Source organism: Hibiscus syriacus, unplaced genomic scaffold (genome assembly GCF_006381635.1).
Source record: "Hibiscus syriacus cultivar Baekdansim isolate YM2019G1 unplaced genomic scaffold, ASM638163v2 tig00117016_pilon, whole genome shotgun sequence".
In the NCBI taxonomy this organism is placed as follows: domain Eukaryota; kingdom Viridiplantae; phylum Streptophyta; class Magnoliopsida; order Malvales; family Malvaceae; genus Hibiscus; species Hibiscus syriacus.
Genome location: NW_024063525.1, coordinates 6,563,970 through 6,573,028, shown reverse-complemented (window position 1 = coordinate 6,573,028; position 9,059 = coordinate 6,563,970). Strand labels below are relative to the sequence as shown.

Below are 9,059 nucleotides of genomic sequence, written 5' to 3'. Positions count from 1 at the left end.
AAAATTTTGAATTTTATTTAAAAACTAAATGAATAAAAAAATATATATGTTAAACACTGATTGGTTAACAAATTTCTAACAATTTTTTCGACGACCATGACAAAATTTACCTTAAAATGATAAGGTTGAAAACATTAGACATCTACTTAAACAAAAAACTTTAGACACCTAAAATAAACAAGAAATATAATTTGGACACTTATTTTTCAATTAAGCCAAAAATAAATCAAACTACATGTCGCATTTAATATGGGATCAAAATGCACATATAATTTTAATATTTATCCCCTGCCAAAATCAATCCCTACGAGACAAACGAAGACAATTACCACCAAGTACAAAATAAAACGCATCTTATACGGTGAAAAATGCTTTCACAAACCTAGGGGTCTCTATTTCCCAATTCACACCATAATACTAATATGGCAATGCTTTCCCAATCGAAGGGGGTTTTGGTGAAGTCACCAATACAAAACAAAACGCATCTTATTCTTATAAGATTGAGAGCATGCTTTCTAATTCAAGGGGTCTCTAGGTCTAATAATACTAAGAAGATGCTTTTCCAATACCAGGGGTCTCAAATAATAATCAGATTGAGATACCTTTAGGTAAAACCTAACAACGACAACATAACAACTAGCAACGAGGAGAGATGAATTTCAAGTCATGTAGAGAGGGTAACCTTGATCATGATGGATTGCTATATCTACTCGTCACCTAATTTTATAGTTCTCAATGTGAAAAAACCAAAATTATGATTTATCTCACTCTCAACATGTTAACATGTTGGAAACATAACAGATTGCACGCAATAAGAATAACACTTTGGAAAATGCTTCACTTGAGCAAATAGAATGCTAAACCAAACTTGTTGAGTTTGATAAGGAACTAAAAGAGGGTGGTTGAGAATCAAAATCTTCTCCCCTTCAGTAACCAGCCAATGGAAGCCGACATGAAATCGGATAGGTTTGGTCATAGCCTTCACGGTTAAAAGTTTAAGGTGAATTGGGTAACTTAAGGTGACAGAATTTATCCTCAACTAGAACCTCCTTCGTAAACCAAACTTCAACCATACTTATCCATGGTAGCAAGATGCGATCTTATCATGGGTTTGACCAAGCTTTTAGAAACTATAACTTAGGGCAAGCCTTGACACTTACTCAAAGTAATTAAAACTATTGCTTTAAAGCATTTAGTGAAAAACATGAGGTCTAAACTCCACATCCTTTTAGTAAACATGAAAAATAATGATAATGTCAAAAACATCGCACTCAACCTAAACCTTATGTTGGTTACCAAGCATCCATAAGAAAGCTTACTATCTAGATTCGAATGCATATCGTTCTGGTAGAGTTCAGTTCCAGTTCACTGTAGATTATAAATTTACATCTAAAAGAAAGAAAAACAAATGGCAGGGAAATTATTTGATATTCAGTTTCAGCCTACTGGCAAAGATACAATCATAACTATCCAAAAGGAAAGAAATACAACGTTTTAAAGGGAGTGAAAATATGAAATTGTAGTATTCATAAACAAACAATGATGGGACCCACGAAATAAATTACAACAGATGCTAACTTTACACCTTCTTGATCATAACTCTACCACCTATCTTTTTTAATAACTACAACCGTCCCCCAATATTAAGTGCATCATGTAAGAATTTTACCGTCATATAGCTATCATAATAAATATCAGTAAGATGGATATGAAATTGGGTCACTTGTTTCGTAACGACGTGACCTAGGGCTACTAATGCTATCCAATGTTGACCCAAAAACCCTTCAACTGTATTCATAATTGGTATCATTGAAACGTGATCGATACCCATTAGAGTGGTGAGAAACACCAGGGGGATGTAGCACTGGATCAAAACGAATTTTTTAGCACTCATGGAACTCGATAGGCAATGAAGTGACAGTCTAAAAAAAATAATAGAAGAAACAAATAAGAGAAAAATAATCACCTTGGGTGTAATGCGCAGAATAATCTGGGATCCTAGAAGGGGTTGATGACCTCTTTAGCTGCTGAGAGATTTCGATGTGATTAACTACTCCATGGTACTGCCTCGATGTAGCAGATGTGGCTGCACTGAGAGGGTTTTGTGAAGCCTTGTCTTGCCCAGAAATCTGTTAGGGATTTCAGTTAATATCTTGATACTTGCACAAATAAGCTAAGAAGATCAAGATTAAGGATCACAAAGGAAACGGAAATATTTCCATTTACACCGCTTAATTACTAATTCGTACTAAATCTGGCATTTGCTTGTGTAGAATAGCCCAAACAAGTGAAACTTTACCCTCTAATGATAAAAGAGTTAGCATAAATTCAACATAAAAAAGAAAAGAACTTTAGAGAGTAACAAGGCCAGAAAAAAGTCTGATAGCATAATCAGCAACGTCCTCGTTCTCGTATTCAACAAAGGCAAATCCTTTGGGCTTATCGGTTTCCTTGTCTCGAGGGATATACAAATCTACTACCTTTCCTGCTTGGATAAGAATATCGTACAAAACTCTATGGCATACCCTTTCGTCCAAATTTCCTTTTATTTTTCCATTAAAAAAATCCAGGTAAGTGCACAACGTAAATAAATAATAATAATTTCATACATAAATAAATAACAATAGAGATGTTGTTTCTCTTAGCAAAAACCGACCTATGTAGACGCTGCAACTAGAATTCCCTGGCATAGCTACTGGAAATACCTACAGAATCGACAACAAGCAACTTCCAACACCACTTCCTAAATAACAACAATAATAATAACCATATGGATATTCTGATGTTGCGTGATCGGAGGCTTGAGTAGGTGGCAATACCAAACTTCCAATCGAGATCCAGGGCGTATTAGGTTGTTTTAGGCAGAATTTATCTGGGCAAGGTGAAAGGGAGGATAATGGGATCCGTTCGATGTACTTCGGAAACTGACCCAGTTAGTTGAGACCGGAGACGGAGAGCAGCTGTGGACGCGGTACTGGCGGCCGATATATTGGATTTTGTGCTGGTTTTAATGATTCAAAGCCAGGAGGGCTGTAGAAGGGGAAATTCGAGAATAACGGTAGGTGTAGTAGGGCTTTAATGTATTATTTATGGTTTCTATTCAGTTACTAACAAAGATTATAAACATATCAATTTTTGTTATTGATTAAAAATAATAAATCAAAATTATAATAATAGAAAATAATTATGAAATATTTAAGGTTTCTTATTTTTAATAAATAACTATTCTAAATATATCAATTCATTCTGAGAAAAATTATTTTTGTTGTTTGTGGACGTGATAAAATGGATAATGTTTTTTTAATTTATTTTGAGTGTTATATCCGTTTAGACTATACCTGTCAAATTTGATTCGAATTGATTTATCCGATTCAATACCTGATATTAATCCATATATGATAATTAAATTTTATCTGAAACCCGAATCATACATGATCCCAAATTTAACTGACTCAATATGGAATCATATCGAATTTGGCCCGAATCGAAAAATAATTCGAATCGAAAGTAACCCGAATCGAATCAAAACAACCTGAATTGAATTTAACCTTCACTGAAAAGCAACCCCAACCAAAAAGCAACCCGAACAGAATTTAATTGTGAACCGAAATTAATCTAAAATAAAAGCAATATAAACCGAAAATATATATATATACTTGATTAGACTTATAACCAAATTAAGCCTAAATGATAAGAATAACAAAAGAAGACATATTTTTACAATAATATATCAATAATTCTATATATATTTGATTAGACTTATAACTAATTCAATCTGAATTGACGTAATCCAAAGATTGACTCAAATCGAAAAATCAATCGATCCGATATTAACCCGATCTGAAATCTAACCGAATAAAATATTGATCTGAATCGAAAAATAACTGATCCGATAGTCACCCGAATAAAAAATTAACACACCCAAAAATTGACCTGACTCGCTATCCAACACGACCCAATTTATCATACACCCAAACTAAATCCGAACCAGACTCGATCCAACTTGAATAAAATTAAATCGAATATAATCTAGATCCGAAATACCTCGACCTGAAATGATCCGATCCAAACTCGATCCGAATAACCCATTTACCACCTCTAATTAAGACAATTCTATACCATATGTTAACTGTAACATCTTATTTAGAAGAGAAAAATAATATATACTTCTTTTGTTTTCTGTTAGATATATACTTTTCTTGTTATTGTTTATCTCAATATTGTAATAACATTCCAAATTGTTAAAAAAATGTATTAATCATTTAATAATTAAATAAAAAATTAGAAATAATCTTTAAAAAGTAAAACAAATAAAATTAATCAAAAACCTAATTTTACAATATTTTTTAATGATTTTTTATTTTTACAATCTATTTAGTAGTTAAAATTAAAATTTTATAATAATGTGAACATAATATATCAAATTTTGAGAATCTAATTTTCTAGTATTTTAGGTTCAATGAACAACCGAAAACATAGCTAAGAGGGGGTGAATTGACTTCTAGAAAATTTTGGGAATTGAGGAGATAAGATAAGAAAAATATGCATATTGATTTATAGTGGTTCATCTTCCTCTATGAAGTCTACATCCACTACCTTAGCTCTACACTAAGGATCTAGGCTCAATAGTAACATTTTACAAATTCCCTAGTTTTCAATGGCTAAACTATAATCAGACCCCTTGTACAAAAGATAAAAATGTAAACAAGAAAAACCTCACAAAGGTAGGCGTTTACAAATTAAGCTCACTAAAAACACTTTATGTACAAGAGAAAAGGAAAAATAAGATTGAAAGAGCTTTCTCTTGATGTAGATTGCTTTGATAGATGTTGTAACCTTATTCAAGTGTTATCAACTTATATTTATATGTTGGAATGAGTTTGTATCTATTTCTAGCCATAGAGGATGTTTTGAAACCGTTGGATATTAACTTTCTGTAAAATAAAACTACACAAAATAAGGAGTATCGATATTTGTGCTAGGAGTATTAGAACTACCTTTGTAATATTTAAATAAACTAGTCGTTAAAAACTATTGGGCATGAACAATATCAATACTAGGGTTTATGATATCAATACTACTAGGCAAAGTAATATCAATATTCCTTTGAGTATCAATACTCTTTTGCTTACTGGAATTTAAACACGTTGAAAATAATCGGTAGTATCAATACTACCTTGTGATTATTGATACTTCTCTCATCAATGGTAGATTGTTTGCAAATTGAAGCTCTCACACACACCCAAGGAAAATAGAATAAAAATGACAATGAATGGAATATTGTTCAATGGAAGAAAATACAATTGAATACAAATTTGACACTATTTTGCTCTTTGACTGTTAGAATAGCTTTCTTATATCTTCTTAGTTGTTTGAAGACCCCTTTTATATCCCCTCATCGATTTCTAGCCGTTTGAGGTTGTTGGAGGGAGTTTGGAGTCGTTTGAAGTAATAAATTCGCACTTTCAATGCAAACCTACACAAATGTTTCTAAACCACCTAGGAGAGTTTTAAAACCTATATTAAAATAATTGTCTGTTGTATCAGGGAGTTTCGAAACCAGTACAAGGGGTATCAAAATCATAAGAGAAATGTTAACATATTTGGGCTACTAACTCAGAGGTTTCGAAATCTCCTAAGGAGATTTCAAAACTAGGCTCAAAATGTTCAAAAATATTATTGTTTCATATTTCAAAAATAATTTAAGGATTTGTAATTTTTCAAAAACATTTTAAATTTATTTTTAACATCTTTAAACCTTGAAAATTATTTTTACAAACATTGAAAACTTTTGAATGGAACATAATAAAATATTACTTTTTAAATTTTCAATTTAGTCATTTGTTATATCAAAATCATTTAATTATATTTATCAATTTGTTTTCTTTATGTCCAGACTCTATTGATCACCCTACTTGCTCATCCCTCTAGTGATCAATTGCTCAATCGTGGCATCTCCTCCGTGACAATCTTATTTGGATGCCTAGTAATGGCAATATAACTAAATTCCAGGATGATTGTTGGGTTCCCACACTTGGTCCCCTTCGCAATTGCTCCTCTTCACCTGAGATCGATGATGTATATATTGGTTTCAGTGATATTGTCATCCCCAATGACACTTGGGACTTAGCTCGTTAGACTCAGATTTTTCCTACAAAACACCATTAAACATATTGTTAGTGTCATCCCTCCTTCCTATCTCATAGTAACGACACTTGTGTGTGGAAATGAGGATCCCAGATTAATTTCATCGTTGCTTCAGCTTACAGGAAGCTTGTTAAACCTCTTTGGGAGCCTGCTAAACAAATATATACAACCATTTGGTCTTTGGTTGTTCCTCAACGAATACGGAGCCTTTTTCTATGTCTTGTCTCTTGCAACAATGTAATGCCCAATGATGAACGTTACAGGCGTGGCATCGCTGTTGATCCTACTTGTCCTTTATGTTTCTGTAGCAGAGAATCCTTGGTTCACGTTTTACGTGATTGCATGGAAGTTCGACACCTTTGGTTGACTGTAATCCCATCCTCACTTTCCACTTGATTCTTCAATTTTGATTTGTAGGTTTAAATCTTTAAAAATCTATTGAACGACACCATCTCTAGACCCCACAATCACACGTGGTTTGTGCTTGTTGAAAAATTAGGTAAAGAAAATGGAAAGAACATAAGAATTTTAACGAGGTTCAGCAATGTGCTTATGTCCTCGGTGCCCTAGGCGGCGCTAGAATTTTTATTCAATATCTCATAGGTTTAGGTTACATCTCCTTTTATAATAAATAAACCCTGGTACATATTTATATCCTCTATCCTCTTTACCGATATATTTATGAGCCATACCTAACAAATCTCCACCTTAGCGAATATCGTGCCCCTTAGGAAACATTCAATGTGGGTTGGGTTACCTTACTTCTTTAACAACTCGAAACATTCAACAAGTTCAAGCAATGCATGAACTTGTCTATTGTAACTGGCTTGGTGAACATATCAGCGGCACTCTCATCAGTATGTACCTTCTGAAGCAAAATCACTCCAGATGCAACCAACTCTCTAATCTTGTAAAACCTTACATCAATATGCTTAGTTCTAGCACGATGTACCTGATTCTTAGCCAAGTGAATAGTACTTTGATTGTCACAAAGCAACTGAACTCCACCTTACTGAACACCCAACTCCTTCAATAAACAGTAAGCCATAAAGCTTCTTTTGCAGCTTCAGCTGTTGCTATGTATTCAGCTTCAGTTGTAGATAATGCCACAAAAAATTGAACAGTAGACTTCCAACAAATAGACCCTCCACCAATAGTAAAGACATACCCTGTCATAGATCTTCTATTATCCAAATCACCCGCATAGTCTGAATCCACATATCCTACAACTAAATGATTATCTCGCTGACTACCAAAAACAATTCCATGTCCCACAGTACCCTTTAAGTACCTAAAGATCCACTTGACTGTTTCCCAATGTTGCTTACCAAGTTTAGACATGTACTTACAAACTTGACTAACAACATGAGCTAAATCAGGACGAGTACATACCATTACATACATCAAGCAGCCAACAACATTAGAATACAATATATTTATGAGCCATACCTAGCAGTGCTCTTCTTCACTATTTCTTGGGAAATTTGGAAAAGAAAAATTCCTTTGTTTTCAATGATGTTTGTCCCTCGACCAACAATATTTTACACAATAGCTTCGCCTGGGCCTCCCATTTTGATGGAAGCGTTCATCCCACTAGTCGACCCTTATCTCAATACACTATAGCTGTCTCATGGAAACCTTATACTTCAAGGTGGTATTTGTAACACCCATACCCGGTCACGAAGAAATACCCTGGGTACCTGAGCGTACATTAGATTTTGATCTTGTCGGATAAAACAAAACCCTAAAACATGTGTTCTATGCAGAAGCATTCAAAATATAAATCATACATCATAAATTACATGGCACCAAGTACCAACGAATAATTTAAAGTCTCCGAACAATATAATCAATGTAGGATAATCGCAACCAATCAATTATGGGTAAATCAGTCATTTGCATAACAAAACAATCACAAAGTGAAACACAAAATTAAGGTAGCCAATATTAATTACTAATCTTTAGTTAGTGACATGCAAATTTCTAGATTAATCGAACATCAAACATGGACTCAATTAAACATATATTTCTAGGGACTAAAGCGTACACAATTCAAAAGTCACATACAAGCAAAAACAATGAAATTAACACCTTCATTATATAATTAAATATATTTAAGAGTGATAACTCAAGTCTCATCAAATTCCAAGTTAAAGTCTAATATTAGTTGGCAAATCAATTTCTAGACCATTTTGAACTTATATAAACAACATGGGGTCAAACTAAGACTTAGAGACTTTTAGGGCCTTTAATGAATGCAATTTTACTATTTTTCATTGAGCACACAGCGAAGGGATCGATCTTTTTCATGGGGGGTTTGATCCTTTGCAAAGCAAAAAGTTTGGGATCAATATTTCTGGCTAATAGATCGATCATTTTTTTGGAAAAATGCAAAATTCTCTAGAACATGCATAAATAAGTTTCCAAACTTTGACGTAATCAATCCTAGAGACTAGATACAAGCTTGGAAAATTTCATACCACATCATACATGTTAAAATACACTTGTAACATGCTTTATAACACAAGTCACAACATCAAACAAGAATCTTGCATCAAAAGTCAAACATTGCATAAAAGTTCACTTTTAACATGTCACCTAGTCCAATTATGCATTTAGGGTCATTTCATGCATCCTAAGAGTCTTTCATTCTAAGAGTCTAGCATATTTAGTTCACTTAGTGTTGCTTGTCTTAACATATCAAACACTTCTTTAAGGCACAAATCAAGATTTGGCTAACTTGATGTTCAATTCAACTAATAACATTAGTTCAACATCCCAAATCAACAAATCAAATCAATTAACAAAATCCAACACAAAATCAATGATCCATACATCATGCGACACTTATTACAACTCATCATATCAATAAAACTTCAAGTCCCAAAATGATCCCTACATTGTCACTTTTT

At 33.2% G+C, this 9,059-nt stretch overlaps 1 long non-coding RNA gene across 1 annotated transcript; it reads right to left on the bottom strand.

Annotated features, from left to right (window-relative positions):
* Positions 1-1,409: 1,409 nt before the first annotated feature.
* On the bottom strand, positions 1,410-3,035 carry LOC120195491. Its single transcript, XR_005523061.1, has 3 exons — positions 2,657-3,035; positions 1,967-2,129; positions 1,410-1,864 (listed from the first exon to the last, which is right to left on the bottom strand). It is a non-coding gene; the product is annotated as an uncharacterized LOC120195491 (long non-coding RNA).
* Between the last annotated feature and the right edge of the window lie 6,024 nt (positions 3,036-9,059).